The sequence below is a fragment of the Labrus bergylta genome, chromosome 23 (assembly GCF_963930695.1).
Source record: "Labrus bergylta chromosome 23, fLabBer1.1, whole genome shotgun sequence".
Lineage (NCBI taxonomy): Eukaryota > Metazoa > Chordata > Actinopteri > Labriformes > Labridae > Labrus > Labrus bergylta.
In genome coordinates, this window is record NC_089217.1 from 19,819,444 (window position 1) to 19,842,671 (window position 23,228).

Consider the following 23,228-nt stretch of genomic DNA (forward strand, 5'->3'; position numbering starts at 1 on the left):
ACCTACTTGTAACAACGGATCACTTTTCAACGTACTGTGGAAGGGGTTGTGTTGGGTGGTTTGACCCTGTCTAGGAAAGGTGTTTTTAGGGGACAAGTAATAAAAGACCTGCTCCCAGGTATGAACATTTGAAAGCTTTTATAGACAAGTGAATGTGTGAAGGCACTGCTGGGAGTTGAACCTGCAGTGTTCAACTGTTTACAAGACAGGTGCTTTCTCCAACTAAGCTACAGCGCCCATTGGAAGTCTACAGTTTGGGGCAACTGCTGCAAATATCTCTGCATCAAGCCTTCCAAAGTGTCTGAGGTGGGTTGCCACATTGTATTTCCATTGCCTTTTGCCCGAAGCTGCTGTCGGTACTTAGGACATTGCCACCAACTATAAGGAAATGCAAAAGAGGCACTGCTGGGATTTGAACCCAGGATCTCCTGTTTACTAGACAGGCACTTTGACCAACTAAGCCACAGCGCCATCAATTGATTTGTCTTGAGAATGTTTCATATTAAGTGTGTAACTGAATCGAATCAGCTTGTTACCATCTTTACTCTCCTGTGCTGGAAAGATGCCAGTGTTGAAGGTTGGCTAGCAGACCAAGATGACAATCTCTCACAAGTCATTTGATCACCCAGTTTTCACAGCCCCTCAGCATTCATGTTTGTTGGTCCAATTTTGGAACAGATAGAAAAGTGCCACAATAACCCTGAGCCATCCCGCAAGTATAAACATATTTTGTGTCTTACAATTGTTTGCTATTCTATATCTGACAGAGTTGTGCTTTTCCTTGCAACTGTTGTCTGTACCATGATACAGGGAATGTCTATTTAGCAAGTTGTTGCATGTCAGGTGGACAAGAATATGCAGTGCTAGAAGTACGGCTGCAGCAGTGATTCTCTATGTTCAGACACATTCAAGGGTATTTCTGGCCTCTGACCAGCCTGGAGACCCTAGCTTTGTGCAACTGTGCATTGCTCTGGTCAAGCAATTGACAAAGTGTTCTTGGACTGGCCAGTGCTTTGTTCTTTTAACTGACCACATGTTTAAGCCAGCTGGCAAAGGTTGCTTTCTCATATTATCCTCTGTGGCAACGGTATTTCTTCATGCCATCTCTTTCCAAATCCCTGCACTTTAATGTCCACACATGGTGCTGCCATGTAAGAAATTGTTTCACTGCTCTCTCTGGAAGCTCTGCAGTGGTTCTCGGTGGGACCTGGTTTTGAAGCAGTATGTTCATGGCATGCCATTGGGTCTGTGGTCCTCCAGGCACGGGTAAGCCCTTGAACAACTAAGGTGTCAGGGAGTCATCCAATCCTCCTCAAACAGCCTGCGATCCTAAGTTTTCTCTTTACCTTCTGGTCAGCACAAGCCATACAAATGTTGTTACACTTAGATTGCTGCCTAAAGAGTTTGTAGCACTCATCATTAAAAGCCCATTGCACTCAGTGAGAAGTAGTTGTAAGACAGTTGTTAAGCTGCAAAAAAAAATGTTCCAAAACTAACGCTAACCCAAAGTGTTTTGAAAGCATTGATTTCGGTATTGAAAAAAAGGAAGCTACAGGGCAATCATTACTGAAACAACACCATGCCCAATGGAACGCCACACTGCTCTGTGAAGTGGGATCACTGTATTCAAAGTCCAGAGTGTTACACAATACTTAACGGAACAGGTTTAAAGATGACTTCAAGTGTTGCTTTTAGCAGAAGAGAACAACAGAACTGCTTTCAGTTGAACAACAGACCATAATCACAAAGTCTCACAAGTCAACAGCATTTGCTTTACTCGTCCCTGGGTGGGCTTGAACCACCAACCTCTCGGTTAACAGCCGAGCGCGCTGGCCGATTGCGCCACAGAGACATGCTCTTCAGTTCTGCTTGTCGTTTGCAACTTGAGACATGCTGTGTACTCTGAGGCCAACATCGGTTACATGATTTCTTTAAAAAAAAACAGCTTTTGTGATGAAATCAATGTGTCCCCTCCAATCAGACTGATCCACAGTTGAGTGGAATTCTATCACACCTACTTGTAACAACGGATCACTTTTCAACGTACTGTGGAAGGGGTTGCGTTGGGTGGTTTGACCCTGTCTAGGAAAGGTGTTTTTAGGGGACAAGTAATAAAAGACCTGCTCCCAGGTATGAACATTTGAAAGCTTTTATAGACAAGTGAATGTGTGAAGGCACTGCTGGGAGTTGAACCTGCAGTGTTCAACTGTTTACAAGACAGGTGCTTTCTCCAACTAAGCTACAGCGCCCATTTGAAGTCTACAGTTTGGGGCAACTGCTGCAAATATCTCTGCATCAAGCCTTCCAAAGTGTCTGAGGTGGGTTGCCACATTGTATTTCCATTGCCTTTTGCCCGAAGCTGCTGTCGGTACTTAAGACATTGCCACCAACTATAAGGAAATGCAAAAGAGGCACTGCTGGGATTTGAACCCAGGAGCTCCTGTTTACTAGACAGGCACTTTGACCAACTAAGCCACAGCACCATCAATTGATTTGTCTTGAGAATGTTTCATATTAAGTGTGTAACTGAATCGAATCAGCTTGTTACCATCTTTACTCTCCTGTGCTGGAAAGATGCCAGTGTTGAAGGTTGGCTAGCAGACCAAGATGACAATCTCTCACAAGTCATTTGATCACCCAGTTTTCACAGCCCCTCAGCATTCATGTTTGTTGGTCCAATTTTGGAACAGATAGAAAAGTGCCACAATAACCCTGAGCCATCCCGCAAGTATAAACATATTTTGTGTCTTACAATTGTTTGCTATTCTATATCTGACAGAGTTGTGCTTTTCCTTGCAACTGTTGTCTGTACCATGATACAGGGAATGTCTATTTAGCAAGTTGTTGCATGTCAGGTGGACAAGAATATGCAGTGCTAGAAGTACAGCTGCAGCAGTGATTCTCTATGTTCAGACACATTCAAGGGTATTTCTGGCCTCTGACCAGCCTGGAGACCCTAGCTTTGTGCAACTGTGCATTGCTCTGGTCAAGCAATTGACAAAGTGTTCTTGGACTGGCCAGTGCTTTGTTCTTTTAACTGACCACATGTTTAAGCCAGCTGGCAAAGGTTGCTTTCTCATATTATCCTCTGTGGCAACGGTATTTCTTCATGCCATCTCTTTCCAAATCCCTGCACTTTAATGTCCACACATGGTGCTGCCATGTAAGAAATTGTTTCACTGCTCTCTCTGGAAGCTCTGCAGTGGTTCTCGGTGGGACCTGGTTTTGAAGCAGTATGTTCATGGCATGCCATTGGGTCTGTGGTCCTCCAGGCACGGGTAAGCCCTTGAACAACTAAGGTGTCAGGGAGTCATCCAATCCTCCTCAAACAGCCTGCGATCCTAAGTTTTCTCTTTACCTTCTGGTCAGCACAAGCCATACAAATGTTGTTACACTTAGATTGCTGCCTAAAGAGTTTGTAGCACTCATCATTAAAAGCCCATTGCACTCAGTGAGAAGTAGTTGTAAGACAGTTGTTAAGCTGCAAAAAAAATGTTCCAAAACTAACGCTAACCCAAAGTGTTTTGAAAGCATTGATTTCGGTATTGAAAAAAAGGAAGCTACAGGGCAATCATTACTGAAACAACACCATGCCCAATGGAACGCCACACTGCTCTGTGAAGTGGGATCACTGTATTCAAAGTCCAGAGTGTTACACAATACTTAACGGAACAGGTTTAAAGATGACTTCAAGTGTTGCTTTTAGCAGAAGAGAACAACAGAACTGCTTTCAGTTGAACAACAGACCATAATCACAAAGTCTCACAAGTCAACAGCATTTGCTTTACTCGTCCCTGGGTGGGCTTGAACCACCAACCTCTCGGTTAACAGCCGAGCGCGCTGGCCGATTGCGCCACAGAGACATGCTCTTCAGTTCTGCTTGTCGTTTGCAACTTGAGACATGCTGTGTACTCTGAGGCCAACATCGGTTACATGATTTCTTTAAAAAAAAACAGCTTTTGTGATGAAATCAATGTGTCCCCTCCAATCAGACTGATCCACAGTTGAGTGGAATTCTATCACACCTACTTGTAACAACGGATCACTTTTCAACGTACTGTGGAAGGGGTTGCATTGGGTGGTTTGACCCTGTCTAGGAAAGGTGTTTTTAGGGGACAAGTAATAAAAGACCTGCTCCCAGGTATGAACATTTGAAAGCTTTTATAGACAAGTGAATGTGTGAAGGCACTGCTGGGAGTTGAACCTGCAGTGTTCAACTGTTTACAAGACAGGTGCTTTCTCCAACTAAGCTACAGCGCCCATTTGAAGTCTACAGTTTGGGGCAACTGCTGCAAATATCTCTGCATCAAGCCTTCCAAAGTGTCTGAGGTGGGTTGCCACATTGTATTTCCATTGCCTTTTGCCCGAAGCTGCTGTCGGTACTTAGGACATTGCCACCAACTATAAGGAAATGCAAAAGAGGCACTGCTGGGATTTGAACCCAGGATCTCCTGTTTACTAGACAGGCACTTTGACCAACTAAGCCACAGCGCCATCAATTGATTTGTCTTGAGAATGTTTCATATTAAGTGTGTAACTGAATCGAATCAGCTTGTTACCATCTTTACTCTCCTGTGCTGGAAAGATGCCAGTGTTGAAGGTTGGCTAGCAGACCAAGATGACAATCTCTCACAAGTCATTTGATCACCCAGTTTTCACAGCCCCTCAGCATTCATGTTTGTTGGTCCAATTTTGGAACAGATAGAAAAGTGCCACAATAACCCTGAGCCATCCCGCAAGTATAAACATATTTTGTGTCTTACAATTGTTTGCTATTCTATATCTGACAGAGTTGTGCTTTTCCTTGCAACTGTTGTCTGTACCATGATACAGGGAATGTCTATTTAGCAAGTTGTTGCATGTCAGGTGGACAAGAATATGCAGTGCTAGAAGTACGGCTGCAGCAGTGATTCTCTATGTTCAGACACATTCAAGGGTATTTCTGGCCTCTGACCAGCCTGGAGACCCTAGCTTTGTGCAACTGTGCATTGCTCTGGTCAAGCAATTGACAAAGTGTTCTTGGACTGGCCAGTGCTTTGTTCTTTTAACTGACCACATGTTTAAGCCAGCTGGCAAAGGTTGCTTTCTCATATTATCCTCTGTGGCAACGGTATTTCTTCATGCCATCTCTTTCCAAATCCCTGCACTTTAATGTCCACACATGGTGCTGCCATGTAAGAAATTGTTTCACTGCTCTCTCTGGAAGCTCTGCAGTGGTTCTCGGTGGGACCTGGTTTTGAAGCAGTATGTTCATGGCATGCCATTGGGTCTGTGGTCCTCCAGGCACGGGTAAGCCCTTGAACAACTAAGGTGTCAGGGAGTCATCCAATCCTCCTCAAACAGCCTGCGATCCTAAGTTTTCTCTTTACCTTCTGGTCAGCACAAGCCATACAAATGTTGTTACACTTAGATTGCTGCCTAAAGAGTTTGTAGCACTCATCATTAAAAGCCCATTGCACTCAGTGAGAAGTAGTTGTAAGACAGTTGTTAAGCTGCAAAAAAAATGTTCCAAAACTAACGCTAACCCAAAGTGTTTTGAAAGCATTGATTTCGGTATTGAAAAAAAGGAAGCTACAGGGCAATCATTACTGAAACAACACCATGCCCAATGGAACGCCACACTGCTCTGTGAAGTGGGATCACTGTATTCAAAGTCCAGAGTGTTACACAATACTTAACGGAACAGGTTTAAAGATGACTTCAAGTGTTGCTTTTAGCAGAAGAGAACAACAGAACTGCTTTCAGTTGAACAACAGACCATAATCACAAAGTCTCACAAGTCAACAGCATTTGCTTTACTCGTCCCTGGGTGGGCTTGAACCACCAACCTCTCGGTTAACAGCCGAGCGCGCTGGCCGATTGCGCCACAGAGACATGCTCTTCAGTTCTGCTTGTCGTTTGCAACTTGAGACATGCTGTGTACTCTGAGGCCAACATCGGTTACATGATTTCTTTAAAAAAAAACAGCTTTTGTGATGAAATCAATGTGTCCCCTCCAATCAGACTGATCCACAGTTGAGTGGAATTCTATCACACCTACTTGTAACAACGGATCACTTTTCAACGTACTGTGGAAGGGGTTGCGTTGGGTGGTTTGACCCTGTCTAGGAAAGGTGTTTTTAGGGGACAAGTAATAAAAGACCTGCTCCCAGGTATGAACATTTGAAAGCTTTTATAGACAAGTGAATGTGTGAAGGCACTGCTGGGAGTTGAACCTGCAGTGTTCAACTGTTTACAAGACAGGTGCTTTCTCCAACTAAGCTACAGCGCCCATTTGAAGTCTACAGTTTGGGGCAACTGCTGCAAATATCTCTGCATCAAGCCTTCCAAAGTGTCTGAGGTGGGTTGCCACATTGTATTTCCATTGCCTTTTGCCCGAAGCTGCTGTCGGTACTTAAGACATTGCCACCAACTATAAGGAAATGCAAAAGAGGCACTGCTGGGATTTGAACCCAGGATCTCCTGTTTACTAGGCAGGCACTTTGACCAACTAAGCCACAGCACCATCAATTGATTTGTCTTGAGAATGTTTCATATTAAGTGTGTAACTGAATCGAATCAGCTTGTTACCATCTTTACTCTCCTGTGCTGGAAAGATGCCAGTGTTGAAGGTTGGCTAGCAGACCAAGATGACAATCTCTCACAAGTCATTTGATCACCCAGTTTTCACAGCCCCTCAGCATTCATGTTTGTTGGTCCAATTTTGGAACAGATAGAAAAGTGCCACAATAACCCTGAGCCATCCCGCAAGTATAAACATATTTTGTGTCTTACAATTGTTTGCTATTCTATATCTGACAGAGTTGTGCTTTTCCTTGCAACTGTTGTCTGTACCATGATACAGGGAATGTCTATTTAGCAAGTTGTTGCATGTCAGGTGGACAAGAATATGCAGTGCTAGAAGTACAGCTGCAGCAGTGATTCTCTATGTTCAGACACATTCAAGGGTATTTCTGGCCTCTGACCAGCCTGGAGACCCTAGCTTTGTGCAACTGTGCATTGCTCTGGTCAAGCAATTGACAAAGTGTTCTTGGACTGGCCAGTGCTTTGTTCTTTTAACTGACCACATGTTTAAGCCAGCTGGCAAAGGTTGCTTTCTCATATTATCCTCTGTGGCAACGGTATTTCTTCATGCCATCTCTTTCCAAATCCCTGCACTTTAATGTCCACACATGGTGCTGCCATGTAAGAAATTGTTTCACTGCTCTCTCTGGAAGCTCTGCAGTGGTTCTCGGTGGGACCTGGTTTTGAAGCAGTATGTTCATGGCATGCCATTGGGTCTGTGGTCCTCCAGGCACGGGTAAGCCCTTGAACAACTAAGGTGTCAGGGAGTCATCCAATCCTCCTCAAACAGCCTGCGATCCTAAGTTTTCTCTTTACCTTCTGGTCAGCACAAGCCATACAAATGTTGTTACACTTAGATTGCTGCCTAAAGAGTTTGTAGCACTCATCATTAAAAGCCCATTGCACTCAGTGAGAAGTAGTTGTAAGACAGTTGTTAAGCTGCAAAAAAAATGTTCCAAAACTAACGCTAACCCAAAGTGTTTTGAAAGCATTGATTTCGGTATTGAAAAAAAGGAAGCTACAGGGCAATCATTACTGAAACAACACCATGCCCAATGGAACGCCACACTGCTCTGTGAAGTGGGATCACTGTATTCAAAGTCCAGAGTGTTACACAATACTTAACGGAACAGGTTTAAAGATGACTTCAAGTGTTGCTTTTAGCAGAAGAGAACAACAGAACTGCTTTCAGTTGAACAACAGACCATAATCACAAAGTCTCACAAGTCAACAGCATTTGCTTTACTCGTCCCTGGGTGGGCTTGAACCACCAACCTCTCGGTTAACAGCCGAGCGCGCTGGCCGATTGCGCCACAGAGACATGCTCTTCAGTTCTGCTTGTCGTTTGCAACTTGAGACATGCTGTGTACTCTGAGGCCAACATCGGTTACATGATTTCTTTAAAAAAAAACAGCTTTTGTGATGAAATCAATGTGTCCCCTCCAATCAGACTGATCCACAGTTGAGTGGAATTCTATCACACCTACTTGTAACAACGGATCACTTTTCAACGTACTGTGGAAGGGGTTGCATTGGGTGGTTTGACCCTGTCTAGGAAAGGTGTTTTTAGGGGACAAGTAATAAAAGACCTGCTCCCAGGTATGAACATTTGAAAGCTTTTATAGACAAGTGAATGTGTGAAGGCACTGCTGGGAGTTGAACCTGCAGTGTTCAACTGTTTACAAGACAGGTGCTTTCTCCAACTAAGCTACAGCGCCCATTTGAAGTCTACAGTTTGGGGCAACTGCTGCAAATATCTCTGCATCAAGCCTTCCAAAGTGTCTGAGGTGGGTTGCCACATTGTATTTCCATTGCCTTTTGCCCGAAGCTGCTGTCGGTACTTAGGACATTGCCACCAACTATAAGGAAATGCAAAAGAGGCACTGCTGGGATTTGAACCCAGGATCTCCTGTTTACTAGACAGGCACTTTGACCAACTAAGCCACAGCGCCATCAATTGATTTGTCTTGAGAATGTTTCATATTAAGTGTGTAACTGAATCGAATCAGCTTGTTACCATCTTTACTCTCCTGTGCTGGAAAGATGCCAGTGTTGAAGGTTGGCTAGCAGACCAAGATGACAATCTCTCACAAGTCATTTGATCACCCAGTTTTCACAGCCCCTCAGCATTCATGTTTGTTGGTCCAATTTTGGAACAGATAGAAAAGTGCCACAATAACCCTGAGCCATCCCGCAAGTATAAACATATTTTGTGTCTTACAATTGTTTGCTATTCTATATCTGACAGAGTTGTGCTTTTCCTTGCAACTGTTGTCTGTACCATGATACAGGGAATGTCTATTTAGCAAGTTGTTGCATGTCAGGTGGACAAGAATATGCAGTGCTAGAAGTACGGCTGCAGCAGTGATTCTCTATGTTCAGACACATTCAAGGGTATTTCTGGCCTCTGACCAGCCTGGAGACCCTAGCTTTGTGCAACTGTGCATTGCTCTGGTCAAGCAATTGACAAAGTGTTCTTGGACTGGCCAGTGCTTTGTTCTTTTAACTGACCACATGTTTAAGCCAGCTGGCAAAGGTTGCTTTCTCATATTATCCTCTGTGGCAACGGTATTTCTTCATGCCATCTCTTTCCAAATCCCTGCACTTTAATGTCCACACATGGTGCTGCCATGTAAGAAATTGTTTCACTGCTCTCTCTGGAAGCTCTGCAGTGGTTCTCGGTGGGACCTGGTTTTGAAGCAGTATGTTCATGGCATGCCATTGGGTCTGTGGTCCTCCAGGCACGGGTAAGCCCTTGAACAACTAAGGTGTCAGGGAGTCATCCAATCCTCCTCAAACAGCCTGCGATCCTAAGTTTTCTCTTTACCTTCTGGTCAGCACAAGCCATACAAATGTTGTTACACTTAGATTGCTGCCTAAAGAGTTTGTAGCACTCATCATTAAAAGCCCATTGCACTCAGTGAGAAGTAGTTGTAAGACAGTTGTTAAGCTGCAAAAAAAATGTTCCAAAACTAACGCTAACCCAAAGTGTTTTGAAAGCATTGATTTCGGTATTGAAAAAAAGGAAGCTACAGGGCAATCATTACTGAAACAACACCATGCCCAATGGAACGCCACACTGCTCTGTGAAGTGGGATCACTGTATTCAAAGTCCAGAGTGTTACACAATACTTAACGGAACAGGTTTAAAGATGACTTCAAGTGTTGCTTTTAGCAGAAGAGAACAACAGAACTGCTTTCAGTTGAACAACAGACCATAATCACAAAGTCTCACAAGTCAACAGCATTTGCTTTACTCGTCCCTGGGTGGGCTTGAACCACCAACCTCTCGGTTAACAGCCGAGCGCGCTGGCCGATTGCGCCACAGAGACATGCTCTTCAGTTCTGCTTGTCGTTTGCAACTTGAGACATGCTGTGTACTCTGAGGCCAACATCGGTTACATGATTTCTTTAAAAAAAAACAGCTTTTGTGATGAAATCAATGTGTCCCCTCCAATCAGACTGATCCACAGTTGAGTGGAATTCTATCACACCTACTTGTAACAACGGATCACTTTTCAACGTACTGTGGAAGGGGTTGCGTTGGGTGGTTTGACCCTGTCTAGGAAAGGTGTTTTTAGGGGACAAGTAATAAAAGACCTGCTCCCAGGTATGAACATTTGAAAGCTTTTATAGACAAGTGAATGTGTGAAGGCACTGCTGGGAGTTGAACCTGCAGTGTTCAACTGTTTACAAGACAGGTGCTTTCTCCAACTAAGCTACAGCGCCCATTTGAAGTCTACAGTTTGGGGCAACTGCTGCAAATATCTCTGCATCAAGCCTTCCAAAGTGTCTGAGGTGGGTTGCCACATTGTATTTCCATTGCCTTTTGCCCGAAGCTGCTGTCGGTACTTAAGACATTGCCACCAACTATAAGGAAATGCAAAAGAGGCACTGCTGGGATTTGAACCCAGGAGCTCCTGTTTACTAGACAGGCACTTTGACCAACTAAGCCACAGCACCATCAATTGATTTGTCTTGAGAATGTTTCATATTAAGTGTGTAACTGAATCGAATCAGCTTGTTACCATCTTTACTCTCCTGTGCTGGAAAGATGCCAGTGTTGAAGGTTGGCTAGCAGACCAAGATGACAATCTCTCACAAGTCATTTGATCACCCAGTTTTCACAGCCCCTCAGCATTCATGTTTGTTGGTCCAATTTTGGAACAGATAGAAAAGTGCCACAATAACCCTGAGCCATCCCGCAAGTATAAACATATTTTGTGTCTTACAATTGTTTGCTATTCTATATCTGACAGAGTTGTGCTTTTCCTTGCAACTGTTGTCTGTACCATGATACAGGGAATGTCTATTTAGCAAGTTGTTGCATGTCAGGTGGACAAGAATATGCAGTGCTAGAAGTACAGCTGCAGCAGTGATTCTCTATGTTCAGACACATTCAAGGGTATTTCTGGCCTCTGACCAGCCTGGAGACCCTAGCTTTGTGCAACTGTGCATTGCTCTGGTCAAGCAATTGACAAAGTGTTCTTGGACTGGCCAGTGCTTTGTTCTTTTAACTGACCACATGTTTAAGCCAGCTGGCAAAGGTTGCTTTCTCATATTATCCTCTGTGGCAACGGTATTTCTTCATGCCATCTCTTTCCAAATCCCTGCACTTTAATGTCCACACATGGTGCTGCCATGTAAGAAATTGTTTCACTGCTCTCTCTGGAAGCTCTGCAGTGGTTCTCGGTGGGACCTGGTTTTGAAGCAGTATGTTCATGGCATGCCATTGGGTCTGTGGTCCTCCAGGCACGGGTAAGCCCTTGAACAACTAAGGTGTCAGGGAGTCATCCAATCCTCCTCAAACAGCCTGCGATCCTAAGTTTTCTCTTTACCTTCTGGTCAGCACAAGCCATACAAATGTTGTTACACTTAGATTGCTGCCTAAAGAGTTTGTAGCACTCATCATTAAAAGCCCATTGCACTCAGTGAGAAGTAGTTGTAAGACAGTTGTTAAGCTGCAAAAAAAATGTTCCAAAACTAACGCTAACCCAAAGTGTTTTGAAAGCATTGATTTCGGTATTGAAAAAAAGGAAGCTACAGGGCAATCATTACTGAAACAACACCATGCCCAATGGAACGCCACACTGCTCTGTGAAGTGGGATCACTGTATTCAAAGTCCAGAGTGTTACACAATACTTAACGGAACAGGTTTAAAGATGACTTCAAGTGTTGCTTTTAGCAGAAGAGAACAACAGAACTGCTTTCAGTTGAACAACAGACCATAATCACAAAGTCTCACAAGTCAACAGCATTTGCTTTACTCGTCCCTGGGTGGGCTTGAACCACCAACCTCTCGGTTAACAGCCGAGCGCGCTGGCCGATTGCGCCACAGAGACATGCTCTTCAGTTCTGCTTGTCGTTTGCAACTTGAGACATGCTGTGTACTCTGAGGCCAACATCGGTTACATGATTTCTTTAAAAAAAAACAGCTTTTGTGATGAAATCAATGTGTCCCCTCCAATCAGACTGATCCACAGTTGAGTGGAATTCTATCACACCTACTTGTAACAACGGATCACTTTTCAACGTACTGTGGAAGGGGTTGCATTGGGTGGTTTGACCCTGTCTAGGAAAGGTGTTTTTAGGGGACAAGTAATAAAAGACCTGCTCCCAGGTATGAACATTTGAAAGCTTTTATAGACAAGTGAATGTGTGAAGGCACTGCTGGGAGTTGAACCTGCAGTGTTCAACTGTTTACAAGACAGGTGCTTTCTCCAACTAAGCTACAGCGCCCATTTGAAGTCTACAGTTTGGGGCAACTGCTGCAAATATCTCTGCATCAAGCCTTCCAAAGTGTCTGAGGTGGGTTGCCACATTGTATTTCCATTGCCTTTTGCCCGAAGCTGCTGTCGGTACTTAGGACATTGCCACCAACTATAAGGAAATGCAAAAGAGGCACTGCTGGGATTTGAACCCAGGATCTCCTGTTTACTAGACAGGCACTTTGACCAACTAAGCCACAGCGCCATCAATTGATTTGTCTTGAGAATGTTTCATATTAAGTGTGTAACTGAATCGAATCAGCTTGTTACCATCTTTACTCTCCTGTGCTGGAAAGATGCCAGTGTTGAAGGTTGGCTAGCAGACCAAGATGACAATCTCTCACAAGTCATTTGATCACCCAGTTTTCACAGCCCCTCAGCATTCATGTTTGTTGGTCCAATTTTGGAACAGATAGAAAAGTGCCACAATAACCCTGAGCCATCCCGCAAGTATAAACATATTTTGTGTCTTACAATTGTTTGCTATTCTATATCTGACAGAGTTGTGCTTTTCCTTGCAACTGTTGTCTGTACCATGATACAGGGAATGTCTATTTAGCAAGTTGTTGCATGTCAGGTGGACAAGAATATGCAGTGCTAGAAGTACGGCTGCAGCAGTGATTCTCTATGTTCAGACACATTCAAGGGTATTTCTGGCCTCTGACCAGCCTGGAGACCCTAGCTTTGTGCAACTGTGCATTGCTCTGGTCAAGCAATTGACAAAGTGTTCTTGGACTGGCCAGTGCTTTGTTCTTTTAACTGACCACATGTTTAAGCCAGCTGGCAAAGGTTGCTTTCTCATATTATCCTCTGTGGCAACGGTATTTCTTCATGCCATCTCTTTCCAAATCCCTGCACTTTAATGTCCACACATGGTGCTGCCATGTAAGAAATTGTTTCACTGCTCTCTCTGGAAGCTCTGCAGTGGTTCTCGGTGGGACCTGGTTTTGAAGCAGTATGTTCATGGCATGCCATTGGGTCTGTGGTCCTCCAGGCACGGGTAAGCCCTTGAACAACTAAGGTGTCAGGGAGTCATCCAATCCTCCTCAAACAGCCTGCGATCCTAAGTTTTCTCTTTACCTTCTGGTCAGCACAAGCCATACAAATGTTGTTACACTTAGATTGCTGCCTAAAGAGTTTGTAGCACTCATCATTAAAAGCCCATTGCACTCAGTGAGAAGTAGTTGTAAGACAGTTGTTAAGCTGCAAAAAAAATGTTCCAAAACTAACGCTAACCCAAAGTGTTTTGAAAGCATTGATTTCGGTATTGAAAAAAAGGAAGCTACAGGGCAATCATTACTGAAACAACACCATGCCCAATGGAACGCCACACTGCTCTGTGAAGTGGGATCACTGTATTCAAAGTCCAGAGTGTTACACAATACTTAACGGAACAGGTTTAAAGATGACTTCAAGTGTTGCTTTTAGCAGAAGAGAACAACAGAACTGCTTTCAGTTGAACAACAGACCATAATCACAAAGTCTCACAAGTCAACAGCATTTGCTTTACTCGTCCCTGGGTGGGCTTGAACCACCAACCTCTCGGTTAACAGCCGAGCGCGCTGGCCGATTGCGCCACAGAGACATGCTCTTCAGTTCTGCTTGTCGTTTGCAACTTGAGACATGCTGTGTACTCTGAGGCCAACATCGGTTACATGATTTCTTTAAAAAAAAACAGCTTTTGTGATGAAATCAATGTGTCCCCTCCAATCAGACTGATCCACAGTTGAGTGGAATTCTATCACACCTACTTGTAACAACGGATCACTTTTCAACGTACTGTGGAAGGGGTTGCGTTGGGTGGTTTGACCCTGTCTAGGAAAGGTGTTTTTAGGGGACAAGTAATAAAAGACCTGCTCCCAGGTATGAACATTTGAAAGCTTTTATAGACAAGTGAATGTGTGAAGGCACTGCTGGGAGTTGAACCTGCAGTGTTCAACTGTTTACAAGACAGGTGCTTTCTCCAACTAAGCTACAGCGCCCATTTGAAGTCTACAGTTTGGGGCAACTGCTGCAAATATCTCTGCATCAAGCCTTCCAAAGTGTCTGAGGTGGGTTGCCACATTGTATTTCCATTGCCTTTTGCCCGAAGCTGCTGTCGGTACTTAAGACATTGCCACCAACTATAAGGAAATGCAAAAGAGGCACTGCTGGGATTTGAACCCAGGATCTCCTGTTTACTAGGCAGGCACTTTGACCAACTAAGCCACAGCACCATCAATTGATTTGTCTTGAGAATGTTTCATATTAAGTGTGTAACTGAATCGAATCAGCTTGTTACCATCTTTACTCTCCTGTGCTGGAAAGATGCCAGTGTTGAAGGTTGGCTAGCAGACCAAGATGACAATCTCTCACAAGTCATTTGATCACCCAGTTTTCACAGCCCCTCAGCATTCATGTTTGTTGGTCCAATTTTGGAACAGATAGAAAAGTGCCACAATAACCCTGAGCCATCCCGCAAGTATAAACATATTTTGTGTCTTACAATTGTTTGCTATTCTATATCTGACAGAGTTGTGCTTTTCCTTGCAACTGTTGTCTGTACCATGATACAGGGAATGTCTATTTAGCAAGTTGTTGCATGTCAGGTGGACAAGAATATGCAGTGCTAGAAGTACAGCTGCAGCAGTGATTCTCTATGTTCAGACACATTCAAGGGTATTTCTGGCCTCTGACCAGCCTGGAGACCCTAGCTTTGTGCAACTGTGCATTGCTCTGGTCAAGCAATTGACAAAGTGTTCTTGGACTGGCCAGTGCTTTGTTCTTTTAACTGACCACATGTTTAAGCCAGCTGGCAAAGGTTGCTTTCTCATATTATCCTCTGTGGCAACGGTATTTCTTCATGCCATCTCTTTCCAAATCCCTGCACTTTAATGTCCACACATGGTGCTGCCATGTAAGAAATTGTTTCACTGCTCTCTCTGGAAGCTCTGCAGTGGTTCTCGGTGGGACCTGGTTTTGAAGCAGTATGTTCATGGCATGCCATTGGGTCTGTGGTCCTCCAGGCACGGGTAAGCCCTTGAACAACTAAGGTGTCAGGGAGTCATCCAATCCTCCTCAAACAGCCTGCGATCCTAAGTTTTCTCTTTACCTTCTGGTCAGCACAAGCCATACAAATGTTGTTACACTTAGATTGCTGCCTAAAGAGTTTGTAGCACTCATCATTAAAAGCCCATTGCACTCAGTGAGAAGTAGTTGTAAGACAGTTGTTAAGCTGCAAAAAAAATGTTCCAAAACTAACGCTAACCCAAAGTGTTTTGAAAGCATTGATTTCGGTATTGAAAAAAAGGAAGCTACAGGGCAATCATTACTGAAACAACACCATGCCCAATGGAACGCCACACTGCTCTGTGAAGTGGGATCACTGTATTCAAAGTCCAGAGTGTTACACAATACTTAACGGAACAGGTTTAAAGATGACTTCAAGTGTTGCTTTTAGCAGAAGAGAACAACAGAACTGCTTTCAGTTGAACAACAGACCATAATCACAAAGTCTCACAAGTCAACAGCATTTGCTTTACTCGTCCCTGGGTGGGCTTGAACCACCAACCTCTCGGTTAACAGCCGAGCGCGCTGGCCGATTGCGCCACAGAGACATGCTCTTCAGTTCTGCTTGTCGTTTGCAACTTGAGACATGCTGTGTACTCTGAGGCCAACATCGGTTACATGATTTCTTTAAAAAAAAACAGCTTTTGTGATGAAATCAATGTGTCCCCTCCAATCAGACTGATCCACAGTTGAGTGGAATTCTATCACACCTACTTGTAACAACGGATCACTTTTCAACGTACTGTGGAAGGGGTTGCATTGGGTGGTTTGACCCTGTCTAGGAAAGGTGTTTTTAGGGGACAAGTAATAAAAGACCTGCTCCCAGGTATGAACATTTGAAAGCTTTTATAGACAAGTGAATGTGTGAAGGCACTGCTGGGAGTTGAACCTGCAGTGTTCAACTGTTTACAAGACAGGTGCTTTCTCCAACTAAGCTACAGCGCCCATTTGAAGTCTACAGTTTGGGGCAACTGCTGCAAATATCTCTGCATCAAGCCTTCCAAAGTGTCTGAGGTGGGTTGCCACATTGTATTTCCATTGCCTTTTGCCCGAAGCTGCTGTCGGTACTTAGGACATTGCCACCAACTATAAGGAAATGCAAAAGAGGCACTGCTGGGATTTGAACCCAGGATCTCCTGTTTACTAGACAGGCACTTTGACCAACTAAGCCACAGCGCCATCAATTGATTTGTCTTGAGAATGTTTCATATTAAGTGTGTAACTGAATCGAATCAGCTTGTTACCATCTTTACTCTCCTGTGCTGGAAAGATGCCAGTGTTGAAGGTTGGCTAGCAGACCAAGATGACAATCTCTCACAAGTCATTTGATCACCCAGTTTTCACAGCCCCTCAGCATTCATGTTTGTTGGTCCAATTTTGGAACAGATAGAAAAGTGCCACAATAACCCTGAGCCATCCCGCAAGTATAAACATATTTTGTGTCTTACAATTGTTTGCTATTCTATATCTGACAGAGTTGTGCTTTTCCTTGCAACTGTTGTCTGTACCATGATACAGGGAATGTCTATTTAGCAAGTTGTTGCATGTCAGGTGGACAAGAATATGCAGTGCTAGAAGTACGGCTGCAGCAGTGATTCTCTATGTTCAGACACATTCAAGGGTATTTCTGGCCTCTGACCAGCCTGGAGACCCTAGCTTTGTGCAACTGTGCATTGCTCTGGTCAAGCAATTGACAAAGTGTTCTTGGACTGGCCAGTGCTTTGTTCTTTTAACTGACCACATGTTTAAGCCAGCTGGCAAAGGTTGCTTTCTCATATTATCCTCTGTGGCAACGGTATTTCTTCATGCCATCTCTTTCCAAATCCCTGCACTTTAATGTCCACACATGGTGCTGCCATGTAAGAAATTGTTTCACTGCTCTCTCTGGAAGCTCTGCAGTGGTTCTCGGTGGGACCTGGTTTTGAAGCAGTATGTTCATGGCATGCCATTGGGTCTGTGGTCCTCCAGGCACGGGTAAGCCCTTGAACAACTAAGGTGTCAGGGAGTCATCCAATCCTCCTCAAACAGCCTGCGATCCTAAGTTTTCTCTTTACCTTCTGGTCAGCACAAGCCATACAAATGTTGTTACACTTAGATTGCTGCCTAAAGAGTTTGTAGCACTCATCATTAAAAGCCCATTGCACTCAGTGAGAAGTAGTTGTAAGACAGTTGTTAAGCTGCAAAAAAAATGTTCCAAAACTAACGCTAACCCAAAGTGTTTTGAAAGCATTGATTTCGGTATTGAAAAAAAGGAAGCTACAGGGCAATCATTACTGAAACAACACCATGCCCAATGGAACGCCACACTGCTCTGTGAAGTGGGATCACTGTATTCAAAGTCCAGAGTGTTACACAATACTTAACGGAACAGGTTTAAAGATGACTTCAAGTGTTGCTTTTAGCAGAAGAGAACAACAGAACTGCTTTCAGTTGAACAACAGACCATAATCACAAAGTCTCACAAGTCAACAGCATTTGCTTTACTCGTCCCTGGGTGGGCTTGAACCACCAACCTCTCGGTTAACAGCCGAGCGCGCTGGCCGATTGCGCCACAGAGACATGCTCTTCAGTTCTGCTTGTCGTTTGCAACTTGAGACATGCTGTGTACTCTGAGGCCAACATCGGTTACATGATTTCTTTAAAAAAAAACAGCTTTTGTGATGAAATCAATGTGTCCCCTCCAATCAGACTGATCCACAGTTGAGTGGAATTCTATCACACCTACTTGTAACAACGGATCACTTTTCAACGTACTGTGGAAGGGGTTGCGTTGGGTGGTTTGACCCTGTCTAGGAAAGGTGTTTTTAGGGGACAAGTAATAAAAGACCTGCTCCCAGGTATGAACATTTGAAAGCTTTTATAGACAAGTGAATGTGTGAAGGCACTGCTGGGAGTTGAACCTGCAGTGTTCAACTGTTTACAAGACAGGTGCTTTCTCCAACTAAGCTACAGCGCCCATTTGAAGTCTACAGTTTGGGGCAACTGCTGCAAATATCTCTGCATCAAGCCTTCCAAAGTGTCTGAGGTGGGTTGCCACATTGTATTTCCATTGCCTTTTGCCCGAAGCTGCTGTCGGTACTTAAGACATTGCCACCAACTATAAGGAAATGCAAAAGAGGCACTGCTGGGATTTGAACCCAGGATCTCCTGTTTACTAGGCAGGCACTTTGACCAACTAAGCCACAGCACCATCAATTGATTTGTCTTGAGAATGTTTCATATTAAGTGTGTAACTGAATCGAATCAGCTTGTTACCATCTTTACTCTCCTGTGCTGGAAAGATGCCAGTGTTGAAGGTTGGCTAGCAGACCAAGATGACAATCTCTCACAAGTCATTTGATCACCCAGTTTTCACAGCCCCTCAGCATTCATGTTTGTTGGTCCAATTTTGGAACAGATAGAAAAGTGCCACAATAACCCTGAGCCATCCCGCAAGTATAAACATATTTTGTGTCTTACAATTGTTTGCTATTCTATATCTGACAGAGTTGTGCTTTTCCTTGCAACTGTTGTCTGTACCATGATACAGGGAATGTCTATTTAGCAAGTTGTTGCATGTCAGGTGGACAAGAATATGCAGTGCTAGAAGTACAGCTGCAGCAGTGATTCTCTATGTTCAGACACATTCAAGGGTATTTCTGGCCTCTGACCAGCCTGGAGACCCTAGCTTTGTGCAACTGTGCATTGCTCTGGTCAAGCAATTGACAAAGTGTTCTTGGACTGGCCAGTGCTTTGTTCTTTTAACTGACCACATGTTTAAGCCAGCTGGCAAAGGTTGCTTTCTCATATTATCCTCTGTGGCAACGGTATTTCTTCATGCCATCTCTTTCCAAATCCCTGCACTTTAATGTCCACACATGGTGCTGCCATGTAAGAAATTGTTTCACTGCTCTCTCTGGAAGCTCTGCAGTGGTTCTCGGTGGGACCTGGTTTTGAAGCAGTATGTTCATGGCATGCCATTGGGTCTGTGGTCCTCCAGGCACGGGTAAGCCCTTGAACAACTAAGGTGTCAGGGAGTCATCCAATCCTCCTCAAACAGCCTGCGATCCTAAGTTTTCTCTTTACCTTCTGGTCAGCACAAGCCATACAAATGTTGTTACACTTAGATTGCTGCCTAAAGAGTTTGTAGCACTCATCATTAAAAGCCCATTGCACTCAGTGAGAAGTAGTTGTAAGACAGTTGTTAAGCTGCAAAAAAAATGTTCCAAAACTAACGCTAACCCAAAGTGTTTTGAAAGCATTGATTTCGGTATTGAAAAAAAGGAAGCTACAGGGCAATCATTACTGAAACAACACCATGCCCAATGGAACGCCACACTGCTCTGTGAAGTGGGATCACTGTATTCAAAGTCCAGAGTGTTACACAATACTTAACGGAACAGGTTTAAAGATGACTTCAAGTGTTGCTTTTAGCAGAAGAGAACAACAGAACTGCTTTCAGTTGAACAACAGACCATAATCACAAAGTCTCACTAGTCAACAGCATTTGCTTTACTCGTCCCTGGGTGGGCTTGAACCACCAACCTCTCGGTTAACAGCCGAGCGCGCTGGCCGATTGCGCCACAGAGACATGCTCTTCAGTTCTGCTTGTCGTTTGCAACTTGAGACATGCTGTGTACTCTGAGGCCAACATCGGTTACATGATTTCTTTCAAAAAAAACAGCTTTTGTGATGAAATCAATGTGTCCCCTCCAATCAGACTGATCCACAGTTGAGTGGAATTCTATCACACCTACTTGTAACAACGGATCACTTTTCAACGTACTGTGGAAGGGGTTGCGTTGGGTGGTTTGACCCTGTCTAGGAAAGGTGTTTTTAGGGGACAAGTAATAACAGACCTGCTCCCAGGTATGAACATTTGAAAGCTTTTATAGACAAGTGAATGTGTGAAGGCACTGCTGGGAGTTGAACCTGCAGTGTTCAACTGTTTACAAGACAGGTGCTTTCTCCAACTAAGCTACAGCGCCCATTTGAAGTCTACAGTTTGGGGCAACTGCTGCAAATATCTCTGCATCAAGCCTTCCAAAGTGTCTGAGGTGGGTTGCCACATTGTATTTCCATTGCCTTTTGCCCGAAGCTGCTGTCGGTACTTAAGACATTGCCACCAACTATAAGGAAATGCAAAAGAGGCACTGCTGGGATTTGAACCCAGGATCTCCTGTTTACTAGGCAGGCACTTTGACCAACTAAGCCACAGCACCATCAATTGATTTGTCTTGAGAATGTTTCATATTAAGTGTGTAACTGAATCGAATCAGCTTGTTACCATCTTTACTCTCCTGTGCTGGAAAGATGCCAGTGTTGAAGGTTGGCTAGCAGACCAAGATGACAATCTCTCACAAGTCATTTGATCACCCAGTTTTCACAGCCCCTCAGCATTCATGTTTGTTGGTCCAATTTTGGAACAGATAGAAAAGTGCCACAATAACCCTGAGCCATCCCGCAAGTATAAACATATTTTGTGTCTTACAATTGTTTGCTATTCTATATCTGACAGAGTTGTGCTTTTCCTTGCAACTGTTGTCTGTACCATGATACAGGGAATGTCTATTTAGCAAGTTGTTGCATGTCAGGTGGACAAGAATATGCAGTGCTAGAAGTACAGCTGCAGCAGTGATTCTCTATGTTCAGACACATTCAAGGGTATTTCTGGCCTCTGACCAGCCTGGAGACCCTAGCTTTGTGCAACTGTGCATTGCTCTGGTCAAGCAATTGACAAAGTGTTCTTGGACTGGCCAGTGCTTTGTTCTTTTAACTGACCACATGTTTAAGCCAGCTGGCAAAGGTTGCTTTCTCATATTATCCTCTGTGGCAACGGTATTTCTTCATGCCATCTCTTTCCAAATCCCTGCACTTTAATGTCCACACATGGTGCTGCCATGTAAGAAATTGTTTCACTGCTCTCTCTGGAAGCTCTGCAGTGGTTCTCGGTGGGACCTGGTTTTGAAGCAGTATGTTCATGGCATGCCATTGGGTCTGTGGTCCTCCAGGCACGGGTAAGCCCTTGAACAACTAAGGTGTCAGGGAGTCATCCAATCCTCCTCAAACAGCCTGCGATCCTAAGTTTTCTCTTTACCTTCTGGTCAGCACAAGCCATACAAATGTTGTTACACTTAGATTGCTGCCTAAAGAGTTTGTAGCACTCATCATTAAAAGCCCATTGCACTCAGTGAGAAGTAGTTGTAAGACAGTTGTTAAGCTGCAAAAAAAATGTTCCAAAACTAACGCTAACCCAAAGTGTTTTGAAAGCATTGATTTCGGTATTGAAAAAAAGGAAGCTACAGGGCAATCATTACTGAAACAACACCATGCCCAATGGAACGCCACACTGCTCTGTGAAGTGGGATCACTGTATTCAAAGTCCAGAGTGTTACACAATACTTAACGGAACAGGTTTAAAGATGACTTCAAGTGTTGCTTTTAGCAGAAGAGAACAACAGAACTGCTTTCAGTTGAACAACAGACCATAATCAGAAAGACTCACAAGTCAACAGCATTTGCTTTACTCGTCCCTGGGTGGGCTTGAACCACCAACCTCTCGGTTAACAGCCGAGCGCGCTGGCCGATTGCGCCACAGAGACATGCTCTTCAGTTCTGCTTGTCGTTTGCAACTTGAGACATGCTGTGTACTCTGAGGCCAACATCGGTTACATGATTTCTTTAAAAAAAAACAGCTTTTGTGATGAAATCAATGTGTCCCCTCCAATCAGACTGATCCACAGTTGAGTGGAATTCTATCACACCTACTTGTAACAACGGATCACTTTTCAACGTACTGTGGAAGGGGTTGCATTGGGTGGTTTGACCCTGTCTAGGAAAGGTGTTTTTAGGGGACAAGTAATAAAAGACCTGCTCCCAGGTATGAACATTTGAAAGCTTTTATAGACAAGTGAATGTGTGAAGGCACTGCTGGGAGTTGAACCTGCAGTGTTCAACTGTTTACAAGACAGGTGCTTTCTCCAACTAAGCTACAGCGCCCATTTGAAGTCTACAGTTTGGGGCAACTGCTGCAAATATCTCTGCATCAAGCCTTCCAAAGTGTCTGAGGTGGGTTGCCACATTGTATTTCCATTGCCTTTTGCCCGAAGCTGCTGTCGGTACTTAAGACATTGCCACCAACTATAAGGAAATGCAAAAGAGGCACTGCTGGGATTTGAACACAGGATCTCCTGTTTACTAGACAGGAACTTTGACCAACTAAGCCACAGCGCCATCAATTGATTTGTCTTGAGAATGTTTCATATTAAGTGTGTAACTGAATCGAATCAGCTTGTTACCATCTTTACTCTCCTGTGCTGGAAAGATGCCAGTGTTGAAGGTTGGCTAGCAGACCAAGATGACAATCTCTCACAAGTCATTTGATCACCCAGTTTTCACAGCCCCTCAGCATTCATGTTTGTTGGTCCAATTTTGGAACAGATAGAAAAGTGCCACAATAACCCTGAGCCATCCCGCAAGTATAAACATATTTTGTGTCTTACAATTGTTTGCTATTCTATATCTGACAGAGTTGTGCTTTTCCTTGCAACTGTTGTCTGTACCATGATACAGGGAATGTCTATTTAGCAAGTTGTTGCATGTCAGGTGGACAAGAATATGCAGTGCTAGAAGTACAGCTGCAGCAGTGATTCTCTATGTTCAGACACATTCAAGGATATTTCTGGCCTCTGACCAGCCTGGAGACCCTAGCTTTGTGCAACTGTGCATTGCTCTGGTCAAGCAATTGACAAAGTGTTCTTGGACTGGCCAGTGCTTTGTTCTTTTAACTGACCACATGTTTAAGCCAGCTGGCAAAGGTTGCTTTCTCATATTATCCTCTGTGGCAACGGTATTTCTTCATGCCATCT

The 23,228-nt window shown here is 44.0% G+C and overlaps 23 non-coding genes across 23 annotated transcripts; all 23 read right to left on the reverse strand.

Annotated features, from left to right (window-relative positions):
- Positions 1–397: 397 nt before the first annotated feature.
- trnat-agu (transfer RNA threonine (anticodon AGU)) lies at positions 398–471 on the reverse strand. The gene has a single exon. It is a non-coding gene; the product is annotated as a tRNA-Thr (tRNA).
- A 1,307-nt stretch (positions 472–1,778) lies between these two features.
- Positions 1,779–1,852, reverse strand: trnan-guu (transfer RNA asparagine (anticodon GUU)). Its single transcript has one exon. It is a non-coding gene; the product is annotated as a tRNA-Asn (tRNA).
- A 557-nt stretch (positions 1,853–2,409) lies between these two features.
- On the reverse strand, positions 2,410–2,483 carry trnat-agu (transfer RNA threonine (anticodon AGU)). The gene has a single exon. It is a non-coding gene; the product is annotated as a tRNA-Thr (tRNA).
- Positions 2,484–3,789: 1,306 nt separating this feature from the next.
- trnan-guu (transfer RNA asparagine (anticodon GUU)) lies at positions 3,790–3,863 on the reverse strand. The gene has a single exon. It is a non-coding gene; the product is annotated as a tRNA-Asn (tRNA).
- A 557-nt stretch (positions 3,864–4,420) lies between these two features.
- Positions 4,421–4,494, reverse strand: trnat-agu (transfer RNA threonine (anticodon AGU)). Its single transcript has one exon. It is a non-coding gene; the product is annotated as a tRNA-Thr (tRNA).
- A 1,306-nt stretch (positions 4,495–5,800) lies between these two features.
- Positions 5,801–5,874, reverse strand: trnan-guu (transfer RNA asparagine (anticodon GUU)). Its single transcript has one exon. It is a non-coding gene; the product is annotated as a tRNA-Asn (tRNA).
- A 557-nt stretch (positions 5,875–6,431) lies between these two features.
- Positions 6,432–6,505, reverse strand: trnat-agu (transfer RNA threonine (anticodon AGU)). Its single transcript has one exon. It is a non-coding gene; the product is annotated as a tRNA-Thr (tRNA).
- Positions 6,506–7,811: 1,306 nt separating this feature from the next.
- On the reverse strand, positions 7,812–7,885 carry trnan-guu (transfer RNA asparagine (anticodon GUU)). The gene has a single exon. It is a non-coding gene; the product is annotated as a tRNA-Asn (tRNA).
- Positions 7,886–8,442: 557 nt separating this feature from the next.
- Positions 8,443–8,516, reverse strand: trnat-agu (transfer RNA threonine (anticodon AGU)). The gene has a single exon. It is a non-coding gene; the product is annotated as a tRNA-Thr (tRNA).
- A 1,306-nt stretch (positions 8,517–9,822) lies between these two features.
- On the reverse strand, positions 9,823–9,896 carry trnan-guu (transfer RNA asparagine (anticodon GUU)). Its single transcript has one exon. It is a non-coding gene; the product is annotated as a tRNA-Asn (tRNA).
- Positions 9,897–10,453: 557 nt separating this feature from the next.
- trnat-agu (transfer RNA threonine (anticodon AGU)) lies at positions 10,454–10,527 on the reverse strand. Its single transcript has one exon. It is a non-coding gene; the product is annotated as a tRNA-Thr (tRNA).
- A 1,306-nt stretch (positions 10,528–11,833) lies between these two features.
- On the reverse strand, positions 11,834–11,907 carry trnan-guu (transfer RNA asparagine (anticodon GUU)). The gene has a single exon. It is a non-coding gene; the product is annotated as a tRNA-Asn (tRNA).
- Positions 11,908–12,464: 557 nt separating this feature from the next.
- On the reverse strand, positions 12,465–12,538 carry trnat-agu (transfer RNA threonine (anticodon AGU)). Its single transcript has one exon. It is a non-coding gene; the product is annotated as a tRNA-Thr (tRNA).
- A 1,306-nt stretch (positions 12,539–13,844) lies between these two features.
- On the reverse strand, positions 13,845–13,918 carry trnan-guu (transfer RNA asparagine (anticodon GUU)). The gene has a single exon. It is a non-coding gene; the product is annotated as a tRNA-Asn (tRNA).
- A 557-nt stretch (positions 13,919–14,475) lies between these two features.
- Positions 14,476–14,549, reverse strand: trnat-agu (transfer RNA threonine (anticodon AGU)). The gene has a single exon. It is a non-coding gene; the product is annotated as a tRNA-Thr (tRNA).
- Positions 14,550–15,855: 1,306 nt separating this feature from the next.
- On the reverse strand, positions 15,856–15,929 carry trnan-guu (transfer RNA asparagine (anticodon GUU)). The gene has a single exon. It is a non-coding gene; the product is annotated as a tRNA-Asn (tRNA).
- A 557-nt stretch (positions 15,930–16,486) lies between these two features.
- On the reverse strand, positions 16,487–16,560 carry trnat-agu (transfer RNA threonine (anticodon AGU)). Its single transcript has one exon. It is a non-coding gene; the product is annotated as a tRNA-Thr (tRNA).
- Positions 16,561–17,866: 1,306 nt separating this feature from the next.
- Positions 17,867–17,940, reverse strand: trnan-guu (transfer RNA asparagine (anticodon GUU)). The gene has a single exon. It is a non-coding gene; the product is annotated as a tRNA-Asn (tRNA).
- A 557-nt stretch (positions 17,941–18,497) lies between these two features.
- trnat-agu (transfer RNA threonine (anticodon AGU)) lies at positions 18,498–18,571 on the reverse strand. Its single transcript has one exon. It is a non-coding gene; the product is annotated as a tRNA-Thr (tRNA).
- A 1,306-nt stretch (positions 18,572–19,877) lies between these two features.
- On the reverse strand, positions 19,878–19,951 carry trnan-guu (transfer RNA asparagine (anticodon GUU)). Its single transcript has one exon. It is a non-coding gene; the product is annotated as a tRNA-Asn (tRNA).
- A 557-nt stretch (positions 19,952–20,508) lies between these two features.
- trnat-agu (transfer RNA threonine (anticodon AGU)) lies at positions 20,509–20,582 on the reverse strand. Its single transcript has one exon. It is a non-coding gene; the product is annotated as a tRNA-Thr (tRNA).
- A 1,306-nt stretch (positions 20,583–21,888) lies between these two features.
- On the reverse strand, positions 21,889–21,962 carry trnan-guu (transfer RNA asparagine (anticodon GUU)). The gene has a single exon. It is a non-coding gene; the product is annotated as a tRNA-Asn (tRNA).
- Positions 21,963–22,519: 557 nt separating this feature from the next.
- Positions 22,520–22,593, reverse strand: trnat-agu (transfer RNA threonine (anticodon AGU)). Its single transcript has one exon. It is a non-coding gene; the product is annotated as a tRNA-Thr (tRNA).
- Between the last annotated feature and the right edge of the window lie 635 nt (positions 22,594–23,228).